Raw genomic sequence first — 27,098 nt, 5'->3', positions numbered from 1 at the left:
AAAATACAAATAGAAAAGAAGAAACTATAACCTCAGCAGGCATCATTCTGTTGAGCACAGCTCCAGCTGCCAGCCCCGTGCAGGAGTTATATCCAAGTTCCTGCAAAACCAGTTGCAGCCTTTGCACTGGCTCTCCATGTACCAGTACTCCTGTTTTATTTACTCAGCCTTAAGGGCAGGTCCCACGTACAGACGAGAGGGGAGCTAAGGGGAACTCCACCACCCAACCCATGCTGTTAGCCCCCCAGGAACAGCAGACTCTGCCCAGCATGGTGAACTGTACTGACAATACTGCCCCAGCTCCTCCCTCCCAGGTTGGGTCCAAGGCCACCTCTGTAAACCCAGGAATGCTTTGCACTCCAAAAACAGAGGAAAGAAACAGCCTGAAAGATAGTTATTTAATGCTTTCTTGGGAATACTGAACTTGCTGAGCACTCAGTGCTCCTGTTTATCTTCACAGAGACTCAAACCAGCCTGCCATCTGCTTTTGCTCTCTTATTTGTTCAGTCTAACCTTGAGTTTTGTGTTCAGAGATCTAGGTCCAATCTAATTCATATTCATTGTCTATCCATGGTCCAACTATGGTGCTTTCTGCCTCTCACTTACTATCTGCCCAATACACTTCCTCTGCCATTCTGTTCTTTTCCTGCACTGAGCTGTGCTAATCCCATTTTTTAATCCAGCCACTGGCTCCATTTCACCTACTGCTCTAACTCCAAGCTTCTTGCTCCCCACTCACACACCCCCAACAACTCATCTTTCCCTTTTACTCCTTGTGCTCCCTTCAGGACTCCCAACCAGCTTCTATCTTTTGCGCACTCCTGTGAAAGTTTCACCTTCCACCCATGCATGAAAGTCTGCTATTACATGCCTGACCACTCTTCCTCCGTTCACATCTTTGCAAAAACATCACTCCAGTGAGACCTTTCAAACAAATTCACCAACAAATTGTAACAAAAAGCTGTGTACCCCTTTAAGACCAAGCTTTGGTGATCTGATTCATCCCAGACTCTGCTTACTTGGATGCAATATCCACTGCCCTGCTCAGCTCATGAGAGCACTGAAGCAGACGCTGTGATTTCCTGTTGCGTGAGGCACAGACCACACTGTCAGGGCCTAATAAACACCGGGCAATGTTTCATTTCCCTATAATTAGTTGCATCATTTGACTCATATTACAGAAAGGGAGGCACAAAAGCAATGGGCAGAATTCTTGCTATCTGTAAGAATGGATCAAAATCAAAAGCAGCATCCAAAGAACATTTAAAGAACAATAAATCCTCAAAGATATCATCATAAGCTAAAGTAATCCTACTGTAGGAATTATGTGCCCTATTCAGTCAGAGAAAGGAAATTTAGAAAAGAAATTTGTGTTGAAAAGTATCTTTACGTTATAGAAATGCTTGGTGGGCACAGTGGGGAGGTTAGAGGGGGGAACAAAACAGAAAAAAAGTTTTTCCTTTTACTGTGCAACACATACTTGTTTTTGTAATTCAAGATCTCAGAGTCTTTTCCCAGTGGATGATCATTGGTTTCACCTATTGCAAGAAGAGTTGGGAACTCCAGAAGCAGAATTAAATGCAGGAAAAGTAACCCAACCAACAAAAACTGAGATGCTTTCATGGTACCAGGATAGCCAAAAAAAGACATAGTATTATATAGGTATTATATAGCCAGGAACTTTTTTTTTTTTTTTTGTATGTCACAGTATAAAATAGACTTTATCTTAATCTTGTCCTCAAAACCTACAACCACACAGTCATACCAGCATCCAGCTTTGATAACGTAACAGTACACCCATCAGCTTTACCAGGGCTGCTGCAGTCCTTGGCTCCTCTAGTCAATCGGCAACTGATCTTTGCAAGAGTCCACACTGGCCTGGCAGTGGGAAAGGATGTTTCCTGCAGGACACCAGCCTTCATGCTGAACCTTCGTTAAACGCTCCTTTAGTGGGAGGCAGCAGGTTATGGTAGGATGGGTCTTACCTCTATCTTATGCATAGGTATGCAAAAGCCTGAAAAAAAGATGGTGGGAGGGACTGGCAGCAAGAACAGCAGCAGTTGTCATGGGGAGATTTCAGCACAATTAACTGCATTGATGTTAGCTGGATGCGTGTCACTTGAAGGGAGACTGCATAGTTTCAGCCTTGATGATAATGTCTACAGGAGATTTGTTCCAAGAGCAAGGAACAAGAAGAAAAGAGCAGAGAAGAGTCTCAGCGGAGGAAGGATGAACATCTGGTCTGAGGCAGATGACACTTCTGGAAATGATGGCCATGCAAATCACCCGTCTGTACAAGCTCAGAACAAAGAGCGCGCACAGCAGATGATATCTGGGCTCATGCTGCCATTTAAATGGGATCTGCTAAGAAACAAGCATGCCATTTTCATCTGCAGCAGATTTGTTTTATGACATGCTGGGCCTGACTGGGCTTCTCTGCTAAAGAAATGAAGAATTCCTGAAGTCAAGGACATTAGAAGGTGGGACATGGTGCCTGCCAAGCCCCTCTCCCCATCCCTCCCTCCCCCCGCCCCGACATGGAGGCTCCCAGCTCATCCTAGATCCGTCACAACACTATGGGCAATCTGCCATCTCAGCCACACTCAGACATCAGCCAAACATCATTATGAAAGGTACAGATTCATCCACTTGAAGTGAAAAATACACATAGTCCAATCAAGCCTCTGCATCTGTTTGGACTTTGGTTTGTGTTCATGTTTCAGAATGACTTTATGAAGTGAAACCAGTTTTAATCTCAGAGTATGCAATAAAGTATGGGTGCATGCCAAGACAGATAGCAAAGAAATCTGCGCTATCAGCCACCAACAGGTGAGCCATCACATGAGGTCTCTCTTCTTATATCCAAACAGTGCAGAAGCTACAGATTTTGTAGCACCTGTAAAAATCACAGATTTTGGAGGATACTGATCAGGGTGCAGTTCAGCACAGAGAAGATGGAGATTGGGCTGACAGGGAGAAAGGAACGAGGCTTATTTGGGGAGGAAAGCAGTAATAGCTTTCATAATCGGAAGGGAGGATGTAGGACAGCGATTTCCAAACTCCTTGAGAAAACATGACAAACCCCCCTCACTCTGGCATCAAACTACAGCTTCATCCAGATTTCCTGTTACTGTCACTGGGGCATAATAGCTGAAGATTACAGACGAGTTTAGTTACATTTCCAAAGACAAAACCAGCACCATTCCCCTAACTAACGTTTTCTAATACTTCAAAATTTAAATGTAGAGAGAAAGAGGGGCAAACTGTTCAGAACCAACCCTGAACAGAGACTTCAGGGATTTGGGAATGCCTCCTGCTCTCCCCCTGCCTTTGCCTCTGCGCTGCTCAACTCCTTTGGCTCATCATCCTTGCTCCAAAGCTGCATGTCCTTAGGCTATAGGCAGCAGCTCTAAAAGCTGGGAAACACACACACTAAAGTCTGTCGACCCCACAGCTCCCAGCCCAATTCTGCAGGTGTAAATGCTTCGTATGGCTTGAATTAAGACTTACATTTCTGAATGGCAGCTGAATCAACCCTCCAAATCTGTGCCTGCTGCTCCTAAAAAGACCTGTACAGGAAACTTTGATGGAAGAACTTGAAGAGAGAAGTTAAAGCCCCGTGAAAGGCCTGAGCAAGTCCACCACCAATGTGGGATGACAGCAGCTGAACTTAAATCTGCACAGAGCAAAGCAAGCACCCTGCTCAACCCAGCACCCTCACACAGGGACCTCCACAAGCGTGGGATTAAGCTTCCTTCCCAGCAGACTTTCATTGCTGGCCAAAACAGGCAACAGAGATGGTATAACCTTCACCCAAAATCCCTCATGAGCCAGGCTTTCTTCAGAGCTTTCCCATGTGAGCTTTCCCTCATCTCAGAGCAGCTAAGCCCACGCTGCCATTTTCAACATGGGCAGAGGAGAGTGTGATAGAAGTGCCTCATCAACCATCTTCCACAGAGATTTTAGAGACTCATAAGACTACCATTTTTCTGTCAGATTTGGTTATCTGATAGCAATCAGTGGCTCTAGAAGTTATGATGACACACTACAGAGGGGAAGCATAAAAACAAATCATGGGAACAAAGTCTTAAAGACTCTGAATTGAGTACTTAGGTTGAGGACTTGACAGGTGCTGCCCACACAAGTACAATTTGTATAACCGCTATCCAGTGGAGTAAGCACTATATGTCTCAGTTGGCAGCTGGAAGTAGGGATGTAAGTCACAGAAAAGAGTTGTTTCTAAGCCAGCCATCACATAAAAGTAACTCTTTGTGGAGTTTTTCACATGCATTGTTAAAGTTGAGTTGTTGCTTGAAGGTACAAAGCAGAAAACCAACGAAATCAAAACAGACTTTCAGAAGGACAAGGAAATATGCCAACAAAAACACTACACAGGGCTTCACCTTGTCAAGACTTTGGCATGCACAGACTTAAAAAACAGAAAGAATCACCTTTTGCCACTTGCTTTAAGAAATTTCACAATCCTTTGAAAATGTACAATGAAGTAGCTTGTAACGTCAAAGCTGATAAGCAGCTCCTGGATGGAAGACAAGGCAGCTCTTTGTTTTGCACTGCAATATTTTGTCATCAAACCAATGAACAATATTAATGGCAAGTAAACTCGCTCATTAAGGGAAAAACATTTCTGCTCACGTTCTTTGCACTGGCAGCTGGCCTCCCATAGGTTGCCTACTTCAAGTCTAGCCCCAAAGGAAGGGATTGGGGGGAACATTTTTCCTTTGAAATAAATAGGCATAGTTTAATTTAACCTCAGGGGGGAAAATCCTAGTAGATTCCCCATGTACCCCAATTCTAAGAAGACATGGAAACTACACTGAAAATTTGATTTAACTTTTCTTATCTTTTCAAAAAACAGAATTGACTTTTTAACTGTCATTCTGCCTCTGCTGAAGATCTTCCAGTTGGATCCAAAATACTGAAGCTTGGAGAGAGGGGGGAAAAAAAAAAAAAAAAAAAAAGAGAGACTGCAATAAACCGAGACCCCAGAACATTTCTGAATATCCAAAGCACAGTTTATTCCTCCCAGTATCCTTAAAAACCTCCGATGCACACAGCAGGGTATTCAAGCCAAAACCGACTCAGCAAGAACAAAGCAAAATTTTTCTTCTTAATAGATTATTAATTTGTCTCCCTGTTCCATCTAAGAGGGCTGAGACAGAGAAGACTAAGTAGCTGTAGGAATGCTTATTGTCAGAACAATAAAAACAAAACAAAAAAGTTTTCATGCACCTTTTACTTATTAATTTCCTAGCTGCATTTTGGTAAAGGCTCTTCTGGACAGGGATCAGTGGAATTCCTAATCAAAACCATGACAAGCAAAAAAGTACCACTTCTACTTCCCAACATGAAATATTTAGTGTAAAATCCCATGAGCTGCAGTATAATGACATCACACTAATGGAAGAAGAGAAAACCTTCTAACAATTAAAGAGAGCCTTGCTGAGAGAACACACAGGACATTGTCAAGCTGTCATTTATATATCAACCACAGCACATCGGACAGTCCTGCAGGCTACTGTAAACCCATTTGTCTCTTTAATGGGCTGCATCAGGAAACAATAAAGACTATAAACTGAAGGAGGTGGTTTTTTGTTTGCTTTTAAGCAGAAGGGTAACATCAGTTAAAAGACACTGTGGTGCCACCCATTGCTGCCTTCAAAGCTTGCACCGAGTCTACGGTCCCGCTCTCCCCTCTACAGCACACGCGCAATCTTGGAGCCCATTGCAAAAGAAGTCTGAACAAATGCGTGTTTATTTTTCTGATAAAAACAAATTTTCTGTAGACCAGTAAGCAAAATTTTTTCCACCTCCTGCACCTCCAGCAAAATTGCCAGTGAAGGGCTGGTTCCAGAGCTGTGACTGCTGACATGGTGACGCACACGGCAGGAAAAACACAGCTTGAGTTTTAGATGCCAGGCTGAGCATTCAGCACTGGCAGGTACACAAACCTTGTTTTGACTTCAAACCTGAGCAAATCTGATCTGGGAGTTCACTGATGGAGAATAAATATGGAAGAAACTGATTTCAAATTGTGTCTTTTGAAAGGATGAGTTGACAGGACAAAAACAGCAGATGCAATAGGTACCTGACTACCATTGTTACATTTGTTTAAGCAGAGATTGCTGCAATGTTCAGGAGCCGCATAGTAGACTCTGCAATATGCAATCAAGTCACGGGTCTGAAAACACTCTAAGAAACATCCAGTAACTTTCACAAATGATAAGAGCTGGGCAGATAAAAGAAGTAATTACATCTTCTTTGAAACTCTATTTCGCTATTTTTAGTGGTTTGATCAAGGGCCCAATTCTTCCACCTTTCTTCACACCAAATAATCCTTTAGTCTTTAATTATTTTCACTAGAATGGCTACTGGCAAATTAAGTCACTACGAAGCCAGAGTTAAGAGAATCAGAACCTGGCCCAAAACATTTTGGATCAGAAACAGAGACTCTGACTAAACAGCAACATCAGTGCCTAAAAAAAGCATCCCTTTACATCTTGGCATGATGGCCCCAGCCCAGCGCTGGAGGCTAAGGTTTACACACTGTGACATTTAGCCAGTGGCCTCTCTAGGGCTGTGTTAATAAGACCAACGGAGCTGGATTGCAATCTAATGCAGAGAAATACAGATGGCTATTAAGGATTGGACTGTGACCAACTCATCCACAAATGCTATCAGGCTATCAGACACCAGCCATTTCTGGGCAAATCCCAAAAGAGAGGGGTAAAAGGGAAAGCAGTAGGTTTTTATTATGAACCTCCACATCAAAACCTGCCAGACTCAGGAGCAGCTCCATACACTGTTCATATGGGGCTCTGCACTGGTTCAGTGGTCTGAACTGGAGTAGAAAGAACCAGAGCCAGTGCAAAAATCCTTTGATTGCTGTGTTGTGTCTACACCAGCACAAAGTCCAGCCCTAGAGAGGAAGGTAAATGAGCAATATCCAGACAGCCATACCTAAGGAGCATGAAAGTCAGAGCTATTCCAGTTTTCTTTGCTTTGGAGACTTGTAAGAGATCTGACAGCACAGCACCTGGATCTGCTCATCAGTGCTTTAAGCAAGTATCAGTATTTGTCGGGTTTTGTATTTCACCAGAACTTGTCAAGTTTGGGTTATGTTTCAGCTTCAGGACTTCATTCTTATTCCTAACTCTTCAAATTATAGATACTTTCATGGCAGTGCTCGGCCCTGTTCAGTCAGGTAGGAAACACCAATTGCCTCTTTCCATCACGTGGGTGAAAAAAAAACCAGCAACAAACCCAATACACAAAGGAACTAAAGAGAGGATTACTGTCCCACTCCAATATTTGTTAACGCATTTTTCCTGTGAAAGAAGCCAAGTTTCTCTTTCTTGTCAAGTGGTTTTTTTTTCCTGGAAAGGAGGGCATTAACACAAGAACAAGCCCGAACATCCTTGAGTAGTGGTTTAAAACAATCCTAAATGGAAAAAAAAAAAAAAAAAAAGCTCACTGTAAGTAAATGAGTTTCTGAACATGGCAGTGCATTGAACACAAAGCCTGCTCCCCCAGGAAGCATGCAGAGCCAAAACGCAGGTGGGAAAGCCGTGCCTCCAGGCACCATGCCACTGTGCTGATAGCAACCCTTCGCTCCCAAGGGTGCCACTTAAAAGACTGGGGAGGAAAGAAGAGCAGCGAGGGAAAGACCTTTTGCCCATTGTCAGACTTGCTGTATTTAAGCAGCAGAACCTTTTCCAGCATTGAGAACAACTCCCAGGGAGGTCCTTACTCCCCACTTTCCAATTTCCATCTAACAATAAAGTGCCTGGAAGCACTCCCTCCCTGCAGCCCAAGCCCATCCCCTCTTCAACAGCCCTCCACGCTCCTGTCCTCCGGTAGTCACTGAAAGGTCTCCCATCTCTCTGACCTGTGTTAGGATTTGGGCTGGACGTGCCCAAAATGCCCCTTTTGTGCACGATTCCAGGCCCAGGCTTTTGACTTTGATGAAGACCTGCAGTGTCAGTGAGTCCAGTTCAGGTAAGCCAAACGCAAAGAGCTTCAACAGGATAGAAAAGCCCACATAAAAGACTATAAAATACAGGTATTCCTGCAGTTCATGACCGCTTATCACAATTAAAAGGACAGAGACGTCCTGCTCTTAGTGCCAGCATCAGGACAGAAAAGTGGCATCACATTAAGTTTCCTGCGGGGCAATACAGGGACCCTTACACGAGGGAAGGCGAAGTAGATATGATGCAGTACCACATGGGATTGCTGCTGGCAGGCTGCCACAACTGAGGTAATCCGGAAGGATCCTGACCAACTCTTACATCATACAGAACACCAGCGACCTGCAGTTACTTTGTTCCGGGGAGGATTTCCTGCTGCAGCTTAAGACATCAGCCACGAGCCAGGTGCAAGGTGCAGCGATGTGAATTAGCCATACTAACATGCCTGGCATGCACTGCCCTGAGTCAATTGAATAAATGGGATATTATTCCAGGCCTCATTTCCAGAAGAAGCCATCTGACAGCTGTTACCTCACAAATTGCTCTGTACAAACAGGTGCAAAATAAGCAAAAAGAGCTCCATTTTTCTTCCTTACTGAACTGAAGCACCCAGAAAAAGATGTTTGCTAAGAAGTCTATCTTCAGAGAGCTGGAAGGCCGTGAAGACCCTTCAGTCTCTTCCACAAAGAGAGGCTACCACTAGCCATGTCAGGTGGCCAGCAAGGCAGCCCTGCAGAAAACCAGACCTTGAGTGATAAATAGCTTAATTTGTGAGGTCTTCAAAGATCCTTAGCTGGAACGGTGCTGGAAATGCAAAGTGAATTACTTAAAAATACCTTTCTTGACTTCAGAAAAGCACTATGAATCTAAAGAAAAGAAAAAGCCAAATCCTCTATTTGAAGGAATGAAGCATAAACTCAATCCAGAACATAATCACTAAACAAAACAATATTTCCAAACCAGCCTTTTGAAATGATGCACAGCAAGGGCAGATACATCTAGATTCTCACACTAAAAGCGCAATTCACCCACTCATTGTTTTGGGATTCTAAGAGGATCAAAAGGACCATTTTAAAGGTCCAAATCCCCCACAAAAATCTCTTCAAGTGGGCTAGATGGAAAAGAAAGAAAATTGTGATCAGACACATCATGATTCAGGGAGATCTGAGTGCAGAAACTTGTGAGCATTTCCACTGAATGCAAAGTAGCAATTAAATGCTTCCTATAGAAAAGAAAGGTTGTCCCTTGGACACTTCTGTCAATCTGCATTTAACAGATGCAGCAGTCTTCTCAGTTCAAGCATACGAGTGCTCCAGTTCTTCACTGAAGTGACCTTAGCTGTCAGCCCAGCCTGTCCTGTTCAATATCTGTAGCTCTGCTTGGTACGTTTTGTGAACATGTGTGGGGTTGAGAAGATGCAAAAAGGAAAAGCACGATGAACAGGCAAAACATTGGCCCCAATTAAAAAATTAAACAGGTGTCCCGAGACTGTCAGCCTGAAGATGGAGCATCTACATTTAATTAAAGGGATAAGTTTAGCAGAAAATGCCACTCCAGCTACTGTCAGAATGCATGATTAATTTGTGATAAAATACCCAGCACTAACAGAAGCAGACTGCTGGAGGACACATATTTACACAATTGCTTGTTACTTCTTCAAGATATTACCAATGACCCTGGGCTTAGTGTCAGTGCATTAAAATGAAATTCTCACATCTAGTCTTTTGAAGGCTCAGACTCGCTGAAGGCTTTCTGAAGCACCCGGTGCGACAGCACACCGAAGCCTGGGAACAAGCAAGCCAGCCACCTGGTGGAGACTGCTGCTCTTCCACCACCAATGGGGGTCACCTGCCTCTTTTAGTCTCAGTTCATCAGTCCATCTCCTGCAGTGACATAAGGGCATGGCTCTTCCTCAAGCTTATCAGCGATGCCAGTCCTTTCCAAGCGAACCTTAACTAGTTTCCCTGCTATGACAGCGGGTGCTGCACCCGCTGCTAATCAACTGCTGTTTCAATTAGCGGTCAGGGTAGATTGTTTTTCCTCACATGATCGATATACACATCTATTGAGATGTGAAAGAGCACAATTGTTTCTCCTCAGTCATAGTATTTTGCAAATCCTTCGCATCAGATAACGTGCACAACTGTACCTCGAATTTTAACTTTTCCTGCCCATCTGACCATTTTTGAAATACCAATTGCAAGGTCCTCACTGGCTTTCAGCTAAGTAGAGGAGTTGGTTTTACTTCCAGCCCCTGCGAATGCACATGAGGTTTCCAGGATCACAGTGTTTTCTTGCCCACCTTCTTCCCCCAAGGAAGGAAGACTGCTTTTTTTTTTTTTTTTTTTTTTTTTGCCTTGGGTTGCCTGAGACCCCCACCCATGGATAGAGTCGTTGCTTTGTTTCACACATTAGCTGGAATGGTTTTAAGTGTCAAACTAATAAGGCTCTGAGGACGTATCTGCGGAACTTCTGCTGAGCTGCTTCCCTGGGTTGATGCTCTGACATAGTGCCATAGATACAAAAAATCTCCACTCAGGGCTCTCACCATTCCACACAAGTAGTTTCAGAAAGCTAATAACCATCTCTCTTCATACTAGTGAGAGAACACATGGGACCCACACCAAACGGGCCAAACACTTCCAGAAAAGAGATTATTATTTCCCAAAGCATATCACAGTACAACCTGCATTGAACAGGACATTATTTGATGCAGCTGACCTTTGGATTTTAGTTCTTAATTTTATTCCTGAGAAAGCCCAGAAAAAAAAAAGGCAAGAATCACCAACTTCAGCTCCAATTGATGTCAGCCATTTCCTTCTGCCCCTATCCATGGCTGTGCTCCTCGTGTGAGACTTCTCTTCAGAGACATTGTGGAGATTATTAAGACTTCACTGAGATAACTTCAACTACTTCATAGATACAGACACTTAAACAGCCACAGGCTAAAGACAGGCAGTCATGCAGATGTATGCAAGGTGTATCACTCTTTGGACTTATACCTAGCTAAGTTTTTTGACTGACTGTCTTGGAATTTTCCTTAGCTATTAATAGAAGAATTTCTTATAACAGCATCAAACAACGTAAAAAGCACTTTCCTTTCAAGTAGTCAACAGCTACTGATCAACTACCATCAGCAAGGACCTAAATTAAAGATAACCTGGAATACTACTACTTCTGCTTTTATAGATAAACAGAAAAGAGTTATAGTGCTGTGAAAAAAAATATTCCTGAAGTCTACAACTGGATACAAGCATAGCTATTTATGATTTGTATAGTCATATGGTTGAGCACTGAAACAGATATGAGGACACAGGACTTGGGCAACGAAACTGCCTGTCACTTGATACTATTGCCTCTGATCTCAGCTGCCGCATGAGTTTCCTCCTTAGACCTTCATTCTCGGAAGCATTGACCATCGAAGGAATGGCACAAAATAGCTCTTCAAACACACATGGCACAAAGAACACGTATCATCAGCATCTCACTTCCGCACTCAGATACTTGATTGAACTCGTAGTTATGTCTGGTATTGAAAATTTCAAAAGAACAATCTTTTGGTTTCCAAGAGGTTTCCCACCTCACACAATTATTACCATTATGGAATTCCTATGCTCATGAAATTAACTTCTCTGTATATGTGGCTCTTTATGACCACACTTTCTCTGGACCCTTCTAACTAGAAGAATGCGACACAACATGCCTCCATGCACATAGATCTTCAAAACTGAGGGCATCGTTCAGGTGCTGGAGAAAAGCACTAAAAGCAAGCAAGGATGTAGTAGAAATACTTACTCAAGAGGGCATCACATAGCCCCTTGGAAAGAGTTGGTCTGTTTGACAGGTTGGTATTGCAGACTGATGAAATGGACCAATTACAGGGTTCTTCATCCCCTTTTCTAGCTGCTAGACTACCTCATTGCTTCCCTTTGCTCCCAAAGAAAGATGGATTTTTGCAGGCTATCTGCAGTTCTAGCATTTTCAGTAATTAAACTTATCTCTGAGGCAATCACATTTAGGATTACTAGGTTTCCTATCTTCAGGCTAATAGGGTCAAAATGCTTAGCTGCCCTCCTGCCTGCCAGTTTATAGCATTTTGCTAATGGATCATTTCCTTCCATGGGGATAACACATTGGCTGTTAGGTGTTCTCTTGTTGTGCTGCAGTTTTAGGTGGTCAGGCAGTAATAATAAGCATTCTTGTTATACAGGAGAGTTTATTGCCAGATTAAATAGAGTAACAATGCAATAAGAATGACTTTTTGCTCACAAGTTTGCTGGCAAGGATTTCAGTCAGGCAAGGGGGGCTTCTGTAACTTGCTCAATGGTTCCCCAGTCTTCACCTCACTTATGCTCAGTCTCTCATTTTTACTGCACCTGTATTCCCAAACCGCACTACCGCTTAGTAGGCTGTACTTAAACAGTCATGCATTGGAAGAATTTGAGTCCAACAGGTTTCTGCCTGCTTTAACTCTTTTCCTGACAAGCTCTGCACCTGCACTGCCTTGTTTCTTGTTTTTCCTCAGCATCACTCCTGCCCTTATTTTATCTCTCACCCTTACCTGCCTACAGAAGCCCGCTGCAGCAGTCACAGGTCTGACCAAATCAGCATCTCGACACAGAAAAGCAGGGGGAGTAAGAAAAAGAAAGCGCAGTATGCAAACTATCCGTTTAGACAAAATGGAGTCTCTATGCAAAATGGTATCGCTTAGGCCAGGTTCAGACCCTCAGACATTGCGATTTCCTTTCACTCTCATCATTTCAAAGCAAGTTTTATGCATTCGTGGCAAACTAGATCTGAAGTCATATCTAATACATCCTAGTCTTAATGCAAAATGGGATTACAGTGGCTTACTCCCAGAATGTTGATCTTCTGGTAGGAGCATTTAAGATTACTCATTAGACCCTACCAAGTGAACGAGTTAAAGCAATAGGGGTTTTTTCCTATGGTACTTCAAAGCCATTACTTTGCATGGAAAGTAATAATCACTTGTCAGGCTCTCCACTTTGCACACAGAGCCTTATTTCCATAGAGGTGAAAATTTAATAGTTCGCTCAAATGCTCTTATTTTAAAGAATTTGGTGCAATCAGTCTGAGCCTCACATTTTTGCCTTTTTTTAAGACAACCAATCTGGTAGGGTATCCATTCTCAAGAGCTCAAGACAAGATGAATTAAAGTTAATTGGGGGTAAAATGAAGCACTTTAAAGTGTGTCTCTCGAGTTCACAAAACTGGAATAAGCACAGGGAAGATCTATTCAATTATCTGTGGTTGTGAGATTTGTTTTGCGGAAACCATAACACCCAATCCACTTGTTCCCCTCGCTGTCTCTGCCCGTGATCCCATCAGACCTCATAGGCTAAGCCATCTGGCTGGATCAGCACTACAACTGGAGACTGTCAATGAATCTCAGACTTGGACTCCATTAAAAATGGTGCTGCTGGTTCTCAGAGAGAAAGAGCTTCTCCCACAACCAGAGAGCCACTTCACCAGCATCACTCCACAACGCACTCTGCGGGTCAGATCAGAGGTGAAAGGGGAGAGAAGAAACAATAGAATTTTAGAGAAGACTCAAGACTGAAGCTTTCTTCAGTTATTTCCAAGATGGTTGCTGCAGGAGAAAGAATCTAAGTCCAGAAAGTAACTGTTACCTGAGCAATTCTCCTTTTCTTCACTAACCTCCGCCAAATGCAAACCTACTTGCCACTAATCCAAAGCAGTCTGACTGAAAAGCTAACCTGTACGTTCCACCCCAGCTATGGCTGCGTTTCAGCATCGCTTGGAACAACTGCCCCGTGGGCAGCTGTACCCCAGCAATCACAAGCACAGGTTCAGCTTGCACGCACACACCTCGCATAGGTCTAAACCTGGCTGTGGGTGTACCCAGAGCTCTGCAAGCCTAACCAGCCCCTGCTGCACAGGGTGAAGGGCAGGAGCCTGCACTGGGCTCGTGGATTAGCTCAAGTGCAGTACAAAGTGGAAGTTTGACATATTATTTTTTTATGCCACCTAATGGCACCGTAATACAAACGGAACGTGCCTCAGACCGGTCCAGGCATGCCTTTGACTGCAGAATAGATTTATTGTACTGTGTACAATCTACGATTTGCTCTGGGATCTCTCTGAGTGAAAGACAAGTCATTAACGTCCTCTAAATATCCTTGAGGAGTGGTAAGACAAAGAGTAATCATGCAGAGACTTATTTTTGAATAGGATCCTGATTTAAGCATCTTGTTTCTTATCTTCCCTCTCGTAGCTTTCAGCAGGTGAGCTGATTTGCTTTTTTAGAGAGAACTGCACTCCTGGTGAACTGGCCAGAAAATTTTAAGTTGCTTTTGGTTTGTTTTTTTTGGTTGGGTTTTTTTTTGGTTTTTTTTTTTTTTTTTTTTGAGTGGGTGGCTAACAAAAACAACATGGCAAGATACCTGGGGAAGGAGGGGAGGGGTTGTTTTCTTGTCTGAGATGGGTGCACTGGGCTCGCTCTGCCTCCTGGACAAGGCTGCTCTGCAACCCGCTCACTGAACTCCCACTCACACCGTGGAGGCATCAGGTGCAGGGACGCCTGGAATATGAAATCAGGTCTGCCGCAGAGAGGGAGGGAGGGTGGGAGGGAGGGCTGTGCCCTGCCTTTTTCGTACTTTTAGATTCAACTAGAGCTACAGGCATCGCCTGCTTCTTTGCAGCTGCCTCCCACAGAAGGCCAGGCCGTGCCCTAAACTTCAAGTCTGAATTCGCAGAGTTTTAAAGAGTCTGGATGTCAAGTGGCCCCTCCAGGCCTCACATTCATCTGAGGTTGGCAAGTCCAGCACAGAGAGAGTTTGCGGTCCAATTACAGGCATGACGAAAGAGCACACAGCAGCAAACAGGCCGTGCAGCGAGGAGCCCTTTCGCTTTGAAACACTTACTTATATCCTTAGGCTGGTCTGTGCCAGGATCGCTTAACGTAGTTACACTACGGGTAGATAAAGGACTGGCCCTGCCTGAGTTTTAAATATGGTGGTCACCATCTACAAGGATGCAAAGCAATTGTCCTCCCTCATTACCAATGATAATTTCTCAGGGCAAATTCTTTGGTACACAAAATCCTGCACCTCTAAATTGCAAGCCTACACATGATAGTGAATCATGCTCTGGCTAAAGGAAATCAGCTTGCAAAAACATAGTAAGATGACCCCAAGCTTACAAAGTAGCGACAGAAGTTCTTCATTTAAGAAATACTAAATATTCTTTTTTCCTGCTTCCTTTATGTTGCTCCCCTCTGACGAGCAATAAATAAAAAGGCAGTTGAAAACAGAATGAAAGTGCAAAGCCCCAGATCTGAAAGGGACAAAGACTCCATCTGTCACAAGAAATCCAAAAATCCAACTACCAGCTCAGAGCCCACCTGCCAAAAAGGTTTTATGCTTATGTTAAGTGTGGCTTTAAGGAACAGAAATGTTCTCACAGATAAAGGCAGCCACAAGAATGACTAACTGAGATGCACAGACAATAATTCCCTCCTTTGATTTCCTCTGCTGTCACCACTATCAGTTAGACATCTGAATGAAAAATCAGCTTAGAAACTTTGATCCCTTTAAAAACAGAAAAACAAACCCCGTAATCCAGAAATCCTAGAGGGATACAGAACTTTAGCATCCTCCTACGCAGCATCTTTGCTGCAACACTGCAACTGTGGGGAGAAACATACCAGCCCCCCTGCCCCGTTGCAGTGCCGTGCCATACACTGAGCAGCCCCGGGTCCAGCACAGGCAGGTGGTGAAATGCAGATGTCTTCTGCTCACTTCTTGGTCCTACATGAGAAAGAGGATTTTTCAGTCCTGCCCATAGAGCATAGCAAGCCTCACGGCTTGCTTGCTGCTTTGCGTATTCAAAAGAAGGGGAATTTAGGATTGATATTTCTCTGCCAGAAACTGAGAGGATTGAGTGGCCAGCTCTACCAAACAAGAGGTCCCCTAAATACTTCGGGTTCCTCTACACAGGTTTGTTTTCCTCCTCACTCTGTTTTGCTTCTAGTACACACAGACTGAAATACCCATCTGCTTCCCAGAGCTCAGCCCTTCACCTTGAACAACAGCAGGTACTGCTATGCCTTTACCTTTAGGTTGAATTAGAATAATTTTGGGATTTTTGTTTGGCCAAAGGCCAGGACCCAAGTGCTGGAAGATGAAAATGCAATGGGCAGTACCCAAGAACAGAAAGCACAGAAATAAGAAAGGGGAGGCTCTGTAGTAACGTAATTATGTGTCCTGGAATAGTACTTTAAAGGACTTTGTTAAAGATCTCAGCACTAACCTTTCTTGGATGCTGGCACCACAGAACTAACACTACGCACTGGATATAAGCTCCAAACTGCAGAAATATTGCCTGCTTTGGCACAAAAGATCAACATCTGCTCTGAATCCAGAGTGCAACCTACTCACTTGATTACGCAGGCACACAAGTGCAGTCAAGTTAGAGACTTACCAAGTTATCCCCTCATGGCTTGGGTCCTACCCTTCCCCAGCTGGGCGCTGAACTGCACTAGCCGACCCTCTTTGGTGGGCTCTGGTTGGGACTGGGGCAGCAGTGCAGCTGCAGGGGAGCAAGCCGAGCTCCCTTCTGAATCACAGGGGCAGAAGACAGACACACAGGTCCAGTTCCCAGCTACCTCCTCCGTGTTGGTGCAAAATCATTTCTTTTAATGGAGTTAACCCTGACTTGCTCTAGGCAGCTCCCCTGCAGGGGCAAGCTATCAGCATCTGTGTCAGCTTTGCACATTTCCTCTTTCCAGTGACCTCCTGGGCTGTACGCCTGCTTGCTCCATTAACCCATCTTTGCTGGGCACATGAAATACCTCAAACTTTAAGAAGTGAAACGAACATATCCATGGCCACTACTGGCAACATTTTCCTTCTGGAGTCTCCCTGTGCCCTTCACATAGAGGGAGACAAATGCAGCCAAGTGTCAGACACTCAAGCCTGAAGCAAACCTCTATTTTTTTTTTTTTTACTCCTTTCCTAACACAGCAATACATACAGGTGGCTTATATCCAGCAGAACCAGAAGAAACACCATTTATTTCTACAGGCCTTGGTGAAAAGCTCAGCCTTCCTGACTCAGCAGGATGGATTTCAGGTGGAACATGCACCCCAGAAGATGCCTTTCATCAGGGTTATCGGGAACAGCCCCCTCCTCCGGTTTCCACACCCTGCAAAGGAGCACTGGCCCCAGCATGCCAGAGATGAAGAGTGGATCTGAAAAACAACTGGCTTTAACACCCCCCCTGCACCCCAACCATTAACTATAATTGTATTCTACATCAATCACAGGAGTTTTCCCCTTAAAGGTTATTAAGTATAATTTCTACTATGCAAATAGTTCCAGCTTCATTAATGGATTCTTGGTTTCTAGTAGAAGTTTTTCTTTGATGAATGTCTCCAGATGTCAGTATCTGAAAAATGTATTGGGGGGAAGAAAATTCTCTGTGATGCAGTGTAAAAAGGTCCATTGGAGGGAGGGGGTTGGGAAAGATAGGAATATAATTAAAACAATTAAAATTCCTATCTCATGACCATTTACAGATGCTCCAAAGTGGCTTTAAATTAAAGGGAAATGTCACAGAACATGGATGATTCTGCCAAAAAGCAGCATTAAAAATGACAAATTCCAAACAGCCTGAAGACTCTCGTTAAACCCAAGGAGCAGGGCTTTAACAGCTCAACCAAGGCAGGCGGAGGGGGTAGACCAGGGGGGAAGAAAGAAAAATCAGGTCTAACAGTCAGCTGCAGAAATGAAGGAGAGGTGACCAAGGAAAAACTATCCAGCAGAATAACCACACAACATGAAACCTATAGATTTTTAGATTTATTCCCACCAGATCAGGTATCTTTTCTATCATCTTGTCTTTAATGGATTCAGACCGTCTGTTACTATGGCCTCAGTTATTGCCTTTTCCTAACCACAGATTTTTTTATGTGTCTAAAAGCTCTGGTGATGAAAAGCTTCAGCTAATATCAAGTTTTACTGGCTGAAGGTTCCCCCATACATGCCCACCCCAAGCCAGCGCAGGAGGAAGGCTCAAGGGGCTGCATTCCCTCCACTTTTTCTGTTGTTGGGTTTTATTTCCCCCTTATCTGCACTTCTGGGAGAAATCTCTTCTAGAATATTTTCTCATTTATATTGTGAGAAACCTCTGCTGGTGTGCTTGGGTGGGGGGAACTTGTTTTATTTCTGTTTGCTTTTTATTTTTTTTTTTTAAAGGCCATCTGCCCAAACTTCTTACACTCTCTTCCACTTAGGTTCACACTGGAGAAGCTCAATTATAAGAAATACAATAAATATTTATTGAACTGGTGAAAGCAATAGCATATGCTGAACACGCTCTGTTTTCCTGGATACTTTTTTTCCCCCTGCATCAAGCCCTTGTTCTGTCAGAATTGTTTTCATGTTAGTATTAGTCAGTCACTCCCCATGTGTCAGTAAATGCAAAACATGCCTGCTGTGAGACAGAGAGCGCGGGTGCCACTTTGCAGTTCCTCAGGATGCGAGCTGGCACAAAGACAAAGCACACACAAAGGATGACAGGCACCACAGCCTGCTTTTCCAAACAACAAACTGTGGAAGTGATAATACCTTGGGAACAGAGTTGGGGTGGCGGGGGGGGGGGGGGGAACTGAACCCACATAGACTTCAAAAAGCTGAAATTCAGCTGGAGAAGGTAAAGAAGGTTTCCTTGGCAGAAAGCAGTCCTGCACGGCACAGCTGCTGGAGGAAAGCAACATCTGCGCATGGGGTCAGGTATTACAACCTGGTAGCAGAGCCTATTAAGTGGCCATCTGTAGATGGTTTGCTTATTTACAGGCATTTCAGTAGTACAGCTCATCATCACCTAATAAATGTTAATGAACTTGGCCATATTATGCTGCTGTAAAGGAGGCGGGCTTTCATTCCCCCTCCAGCCAGTGGCCTTAACTCTGGATGCCTCCACTTTTAGGGGCTAGGCACTGGCTTGGCTGGAAGTCTCCCCCTCTGGCTAAGGACTAGCTGAGACCTAGAGGGGGATTTGGCTCAGACTATCTTCTGTGTGGTACTGGCCAAACCACACAGGATCTGACCTTCAGAGCACTTGGGCATTGCTCAACACTGCTGAGCTGGCTGCTAAGCTTCAGACCCTCTGCTAAGCCTGAGGACTAGGTCCAGCCCCAGGCACAATCAGTGCAAGTGCTGGAAGAACACAATCAGCTCAAAATCATCTCAGGGGAATTGAGCCAGGCATCTGAAATGAGGAGCGTGGACCTATATGATCTGATCTCACATCATACAGAAAGACTGTGGTACAGTCCAGAAATTAGCTCAGCCTTTCAGCCTGCAGCACAGTGGCATAGCCAGAAGAAATTATAGGACAGGAAATTATTGTTGACTGGATCCATCATTATTCTTTTACCATCTGTTACCTTCAGGTTAGTGTTTTTCGTAGCTCACACTGGTTTTCAGCATTGCATCCAATTTTTACTGACCAGAAGCTGGAGGGGAAAAAAAAAAAAAAGCTCAGATCTTGATCAGGAGTTCACCTTCAATTCCCAGGGAAGATTTCTGTCGTGAAAAATGCTACAGAATCATTAATGAGCAGTTGTAGCGGAGACCTCTGTTTAATCTCCCATCCATCAGATGGCACCTTTGGCATTGCAATGACCCAGGCTTCCCACAACACCTGGCACTTACATAGTGCTTCACCTTCGCTAAGCATTTAATTGGCATAATAGATTAATGTTTATAGATTAGCTGACTCAGAAGGAGACCACCACATTCCAGGTTTCTGGTGTCCCTTCGTTCAGCACCATAGCCTTTAGTTGGTGGATAGGAAGCAACTTATTAACCTCTTAGTGTCCAGGATTTTACAGGTTGCTGCAAACTGGCCAGGGCATTGGCAGTGGGCTAGGAATACCCCCACAGACAGGCACAATAGTTGTGACAGGCAGCAACTCCTAACCTTTCTTTATATCCTCACTAGATATAAAGTTGTATCACCTTCCACTTGCCATGGGCAAAGAGCACACATCTGGGCTAGTACTGAGGTTCAGGTGGCACGTAATACCTGATAATAGCCGTCAGCAGGTATCTGTAGTAGACTGAACTCTGCATGACACTGTGATCATAAGTGACATTGCCATGGTCATTTGGGGGGTAAGGGGGGATGTCAGAATAAATATATACTTGACCATTGGGCCTTCCAATATATTTGTCAACATTCATGCACACCCATCCACCCACTATGCAGCACATACGTTCACACAGATACTGCCCTTTACAGAATCAGAACCAATTCACAGTTTTACTTTGTATGCAGGATTGAATATCTTCGCAGCAGGAACACCTTAGCCCAAGCTAAAGTTATGATTCATTTGGTGGCATAGGGAATTCAAAGCCTCTGAGTGACATCCATAGTGGTGCTGGAAAGGAGACTCACAACAGTCTCTTCAGGCTGTTAAATAATTAACCTCAACAGTAACCATCCTTCATTCCTACAAATGATACCAAAGAAACAGTGTTTAGCTGCTTATTTAAACTTGTATTACTCTAATTTCTTCCTACCAAATACCCTGTTCCTCTGTGAGCGCTGCTTCCCCCCACCCCTGAGCCTGGCTCAGACCTCTGGGCTCAAACACATCAAAAGACTCCTGTGCTTGAAGGCAGACATGCTAAGATCTTGGAGACAGGTCCTTACTCCCTCCCATTTATTAGACAAACTCTCCCAGTAAACAATTATGCAAGTTTTCCAAAGCCCCAAACCACAGAAAGATGTGTCCCATGCCACTAGGCAGTCTGGCACTCAGAGAATCACCCCCATTACAGACAGATGTGTACACAAAGGCCAACAAAGCTGGTGAAGGATCTAGAGAACAAGCCTTACAAGAAGCCACTGAAGGAACTGGGGCTGTTTGGCCTGGAGAAAAGGGGGCTGAGGGGAGACCTTATTGCTCTCTACAGCTCCCTGAAAGGAGGATGGAGGTAGGTCTTTTCTCCCAGATAACAAGCAATAAGACAAGAGGAAACCATCAAGTTGTGTCAGGGGAGGTTGGATGTTAGGAAAATTTCTTCACTGAAAGGGCTGTCAGGCATTGGAACAGGCTGCTCTGGGATGTGGTTGAGTCACCATCCCTGGAGGTATTTAAAAGGCACATCAATGTGGCACTAAGGGACATGGCTTAGTGGTGGACTCTGCAACATTAACAGTTGAACTCGGTGATCTTAAAGGTCTTTTCTAACCTAAACAGTTCTATGGCTTTGTGAACAAGCACAACCAAGCAGCAAAGAAAAGCTGTTTTAAACATTTGGGTTTCCCCCTTTTCAGCAAAGCATACCAGTGCCCTCACTTCAGCCAATGAACACTGTTCTTTAAGGATAACCACCAACTTAAAAGAAGGCTTAGCAAGCACAAACGCTGCCTGTAACAAAACACTTTTGAATAGAAATAATATTCTTTGACACCTTCTTTGGCTAGGATTTAATAAGTGCGAAATCAATGTTATAATCAAACATAATACTCATTCCTTAGGATAATCCTCTGACACAGCACTTGCTATTTCAGCTGATTAGAAGCATTGCTCAAATAATGGAAATTCCTGATCAGTAACCCAAGAGTCCAAGGCAAGTTTTTTTATTTCAACCCAAGGCAGTTATTTCCCTTCATACTAAATGTTTACAAGTGGTAGAAAAATACTTGTAGGAATTCTTGCCATCAACATAAAAATTTTGTTCTCCCAACAGTGAATAAACAGCTTTTCATGCTTAAACACCAATGTGTTTAGGATTAACAGCCAGACCTGTGCTCTTAAGGTCTGGTTTTTATTTTTTTTTATATATTCCAATAAGCAGGAGCAGAGAGGGAATCTCAGGCTGCAAGACTTGGCAAGGGAATGCAGGAAAGACCTCGGGCAACTACAATGGGATACTGCCTGTCCTAGGTGACTTCTACAGGTGGGAAACATCTATCTTCAAAAGACTCACTGTCACACAAGACAGTTCTCAAAGAGATGAAACTGATGGGGGGTTCTTTCTGCATTTCTGCCTGCTTTTGGCAGAGTAGACCTGTGGGTGCAGGAAGGAGCTATGACTTGATGGCAAGTTGCAAAGCTTTCCCTTCTTATCAAAGCAGAGCAGCTGAGACAGCTTCTTCTATAGTTGGCTTTGACTGAAAGATTAGAAGTTCTCTTACACAGATTGCATGAAGCACAGCATTTCAGAAAAGTCACTCACAGTCCAGGTGTTTTCGATACTCTGGTAACCCCAAAGATGGAATCAGCAGGGGTCACTAACATGGGGAGAAGACAAGCCAGGGGCTCTCACCACCAGGTCAACACATGCCAGTACAGAGTTTGATCAAACCCCAACTTGATTACAATTAGGTGCACTTCAAGCTCGGCAGTCAGGGGCTACTCCAATGCCTCAATAACAGAAAGTTCTTCCAGAGACGCATCCTCATCTTCATTTCCCAGGTGGCTCATGCTTTCTGGTGCTGATGCAGCGGGACCAGCTCCCAAGCACGGCATGAGCACACAGATGAAAGCGGCCGAGCCCTGGGCTGTGGCTCTGGCCAAAGGCCAGGACTGAGCCTCTGGGGAGGAGTTTTAAGGAGACAGCCAGACACATCTGCTGGTGGGAGCTGAAGTTACTGCCTGGGGAAGGGGATTGACCTGACTCGGGAGAGAGTGGAGAGGACAAGTTGGCAGCAACATTGCAGGGACTTTAATCATGGAGTTCAAGCTCCTATTTAGGCCATAAAATTTCATTCATTTAACCCACCTTTGACTCCTGTAACCCCCAGGGAAAGAGTAAACACTCCAGCACTGATGCCCAGCAGAAAAGAGCCAGAAAACAGTTTTAGTATCTCCCAGCAGAACAACAGAGGCAGAGGAGCTTCATCCTGCTGTGTCCCCTTCCCAGCTCAACTGCTGCTGGCACACCACAGCTGCCCCATGTCCTGCCAGGGAGCAGCTGGGAAACTCAGCTAGCAGTGGGATGCAGGGACACACACTCACCCCACACAGGTACAACATGATGTAGTTTTAGTCATTTCAATGTCACAGAAAATACCCAGCCCTTCACAGCCTGGTTTGCCAGGAATAATCTTCGATCACTTCAAAAATGGAGAATGCAAAAATCCAGGCCATAAAATCCCGACATCTACTTTAAACAGTCGAGAACAGAGGTGACTGCCAACACACTGGAAAACAGGAACCAACACCTCCACAAGAGATGCTCCCTGTCAAAATAAACAGATGCACATTTCCACTTATTGCACTGCCATACACAGCCCAAGACTTATTTTCAGATTCAAATGATTCCTTATTAAGGAGAATACAAAAAAATAAGGTAGCATCACTAAGGGAGAGCACCTTGTGTGAACATCCTCTTCTCCATGTTTTAACACTCAGGGGAATAACATAAACCCAGCCTCCGTAGCAGCTCATTTATCCCTGGCACTGCTGCATGTGGGACAATTACTTAAACAAGGTAAACTTTTCTTCAAACTAGTTGAAATGAAACTCCATTTAAATGAGAGGATGTAGTTTTTTTCACCTCAGTCTGGTTCTGTTTTGTTTGAATCAGACTTTAGAAAAAAAATCAGTTAAAGAAAGAGAAATTCTCCTCCCTTTAAGCCTTGCAAAACTCATCCATCACCCATCTGTCCACCTTGCACCTCATTATTTATTATTCAAAACTCAACAAGCTAGCATGCCAGTTAAGATTTTCCCTGAAGAAAGCTGGCATCTAGACAGACAGCAACTGCTATCAAAATGTTTCTTTTTGATTTCTCTGCCCTCCCTCACTCCATCCCTTGTGGTGGGAATAAATGCAAAACCTTTAAAGTAAATAAAACACTTTCTAATGAAGCAGCAAAAGCTAGAGAAAAACAAAACTGAAGTCTTTATCTTTAGTCAGACTTTATCAGTGCTCCATTAAATCACCCTCCTCATGGTCCCTTTCATCCTCCCGAGTTCTCACCCCTAAAAGAAAATTTGGTCTCAGACACACACAGGCTTCTGGATACAAGACACATCTGTTGTTCAAACCACAGGTCCAAAGCGTAACTACAGCCATGATCCATCTTTTCCAGGAATCCCTCTAATGAGATGATTTAGTTTAATGGATGCTGGAAAAGCAGCTGCCATAACCCAGACAACCTCCTCTTAGCTGTCTGCTGTAGCAGCAGCAAAGTCCAAGCTGAAGCAGCCAGCAGCACTGAGAGATGCGTCCATCCCAGCCACAGGATGCATCGCACCCCTGCAGGCACAGAGAAAGCCTCAAGGTCAGTGTGAACGCAGCCTCCATCCACCGGGGACTACCCACAGGTCTCCTTAAAGCTGAAAGGATATTCCCCGAAACGGTATGGCTTCACAGCTAGAGCACGCTGGCAGCCTCCAGTCAGCTTGCTTCTGCATATAAGTACTCCAGCAAGAATTCTCCCAGTTTGCACCACACCACACACAGTGGCACTGCCCAGAGGCATCCATCCCAGTCCCAGTCGGGTCTCCAGCATGCCCTGGGCCAGCCATCGGCTCCTGCTGCGCTCAGGTGTCACCACGTACAGGCTGCCTGCGCAGCCCACACTTGGCTTTTGGGTCTGCTGGCTCTGCCATGCATTTGAACCACATTCAAGGGTACCTAGCCCTGGATTTCCAGTCTCACCAGACAATGTACTAAAAGATAAACACACAGCTGCAGCTTTCACCACCACCTCCTCCGTTTCAGAATTTGCAGAATAATTTAACAGTGAGCACCGCTCCCAGCCTGAGGGTTACAAGCCCCACAGGGCAGCCCAAGGTGGAGCCATGCACCGGCCCATGTTAAAACATATGCCTTAAAAAAGGAAAAAGTGCCAGATACCTTTGAAAATAAGGCCTTTCCCTCCACCCTCCCAGACAAAGAACAACCTTGTGGGAAGGATTCAACAGGGCAAACAAAGTGCCTTCCTCTCCACAATAACACCTTCTTGTTTCTGTATCATGCATCAAACAGCCTCCTTTATAACACTCCCAACAAGAATATTCACCACGAAAACAGAAGCCAGAAGAGGTGGGATTTCCCCACCCCCGCCCCCCCATTACCTCAAAGTTCCCTGCCTGTCAGAGTTTCAGACACTGGCCCATGTGTCTTCCGTGTAACGCACAAATATAATTTCTGCAGGAACATATCCGTGAGCGTGTGTGTTAGGGGCTCTACCTTGGGCAGCATACAGGCACCCCTGGGGGCAGACAGCTTACACAGAGGCTGTGTGAACAGTTAGACTTTATGAACAAGGGGGAAAGCGCAGTTAGTTTTCTCAGACTGGTACTACCCCAGAGCTGAGCTCACAGTGCTCAGGCAGAGAGCCGACAATTTGGGAAGGAGCCACACAACTGTGACATGAGTTGGGCTTTGGTGCAGGCTCATGTAAGTGATGCATGGCATTTGCCACCCTCAGCTACAGCTGGGAAGCTTCAAGCACAACATAGTCCTGGCATCTCCAGGTCAGTCACAGGTATCTCCACTGTCAAAAGGGATACAGACCCATGGCAAAATTTGTAAATGCAAATGCATTTATCATCCATTCACCAGAAGGCCTGTCACTAGTGTGAATGACACAGCATCCCCAAAAATATATATATCTATCAGAGGCTCTGCTAATGTTTTAGATAAAGCACAATGGATTTGGGGGACATTGTTTTTTTGGGGTTTTTTTGGTTTTTGTTGTTTTTTTTTTTTAATACCCATGCCTTCCCCCTCCCTAATGTCTCATTTTTTGTATTCTATTAACTTACACTAGTAATCTAATGTCTTTCATTCCCAAAATTTATTACAATCATTAAGGTTTAAAGCCCACTCAGCAGTAAACCAAGACAAAGAGTAAATGATTTGTCTGAAGTTGTACTGCAAAGGCGAGAAGCCCTAGACATGCGCAGGGGCATCGCGCCCACTGGTGCACACACAGCTGTGTCAGGCCTTGGTAATGGAGAGCTGCACCTTCTTCAGCCTCCCCGGCTGAAGCATCATGTCATCCATCATATCAAGTTACTGAAAATACTAAAAAAGGATGTCATACAAACAGTGCTTAGCTTCACACTCACAACCTAAAGCACAATGTTGTGTTAGGGAGATGGTCTTTTCAAGTATCTTGTCTCTAAAAACAGCAGCACAGTCTAAAACGCTATTTTATATTTATGAAATAACTGACAAGACCTGCAGTTCTCCCCATTTTGTTTTTTTTTTATGGATCTGCTTTACTCCTTCAGCTGCTTACTCATTTGCACTTACCTTTAGTCTGATCATGTAAAAGGTTTCGGAACAAGCGCAGAGGAAGAATAAAAACCATAATGGTTTCTCACAGCTCGAGGGCATAACTCTAATTAAAAAGAACATTCTTGCTTTTAGCACCCAGACTTCTCTCCAAAATCTGAACTTTGACATTTTCAAACTGAGGTTTAAAACAAGAAAATAATTCTTAGTGCCATGATGGACTGCCTACATTGTACAGTGGAAAAGGGGAGTGGTGAGGGAGAAAGAGGTTCAAGGCTAATAGACTTAACAGGGAATTTGAGTTAGGAAAAATGCAGATTTGTTCACCAGCAAGACCCCAGCTCACATTCACATATCAGCACTGCAGTAGTAGTTCTGTGCAACACTGGAGTCCCTGCATATATCTGTCTGATGGGCTGCTCTCAGACGAGTATGTGCATTGATCCAATGCAAACTGCCACGCACCAACACACATTACACTCCAGCTGAGTCCATACTGCTGCACAGGAGCAAAGAGGCTCAAACACACTGTCTGGCAGTGGCATCAGACACCCGTTCCTCTGTCACATGCCATGCTGCTCAGCCTGGTTTCGCTGCCCTGCAGGCCATCAAGTCATAGGCGTCAACTCCCCTATAGGTGATGCAGGCATCTCCAATCCCATCCCACATGGCCACACACTCCAGTTAACAAGTGATCAGTGCTACACATGAACTGATCTGCTCCCAGACACACTTCTATCCCCTCCTACTTTCAAACACAAGCAACACCCCCAAGTGAGTTTCACCTGCCAGCGTACCCTGCAGCGTTAACACAGGTGGGTATCTGTACACCCAGAGGTTTCTCCTGGCTCACTTC

General features: G+C 44.4%; 1 protein-coding gene across 1 annotated transcript in view; it reads right to left on the bottom strand.

Annotated features, from left to right (window-relative positions):
• Positions 1 to 27,098, bottom strand: part of LOC119155386 (BEN domain-containing protein 5) — a 965,021-nt gene that overhangs the window by 270,939 nt on the left and 666,984 nt on the right. The gene's annotated exons all lie outside the window — the stretch shown is intronic.

This window comes from Falco rusticolus, chromosome 11, assembly GCF_015220075.1.
Source record: "Falco rusticolus isolate bFalRus1 chromosome 11, bFalRus1.pri, whole genome shotgun sequence".
Taxonomy (NCBI): domain Eukaryota; kingdom Metazoa; phylum Chordata; class Aves; order Falconiformes; family Falconidae; genus Falco; species Falco rusticolus.
The sequence above is the reverse complement of the archived record's forward strand: the minus strand, read 5'-3'. Positions and strand labels throughout refer to the sequence as shown.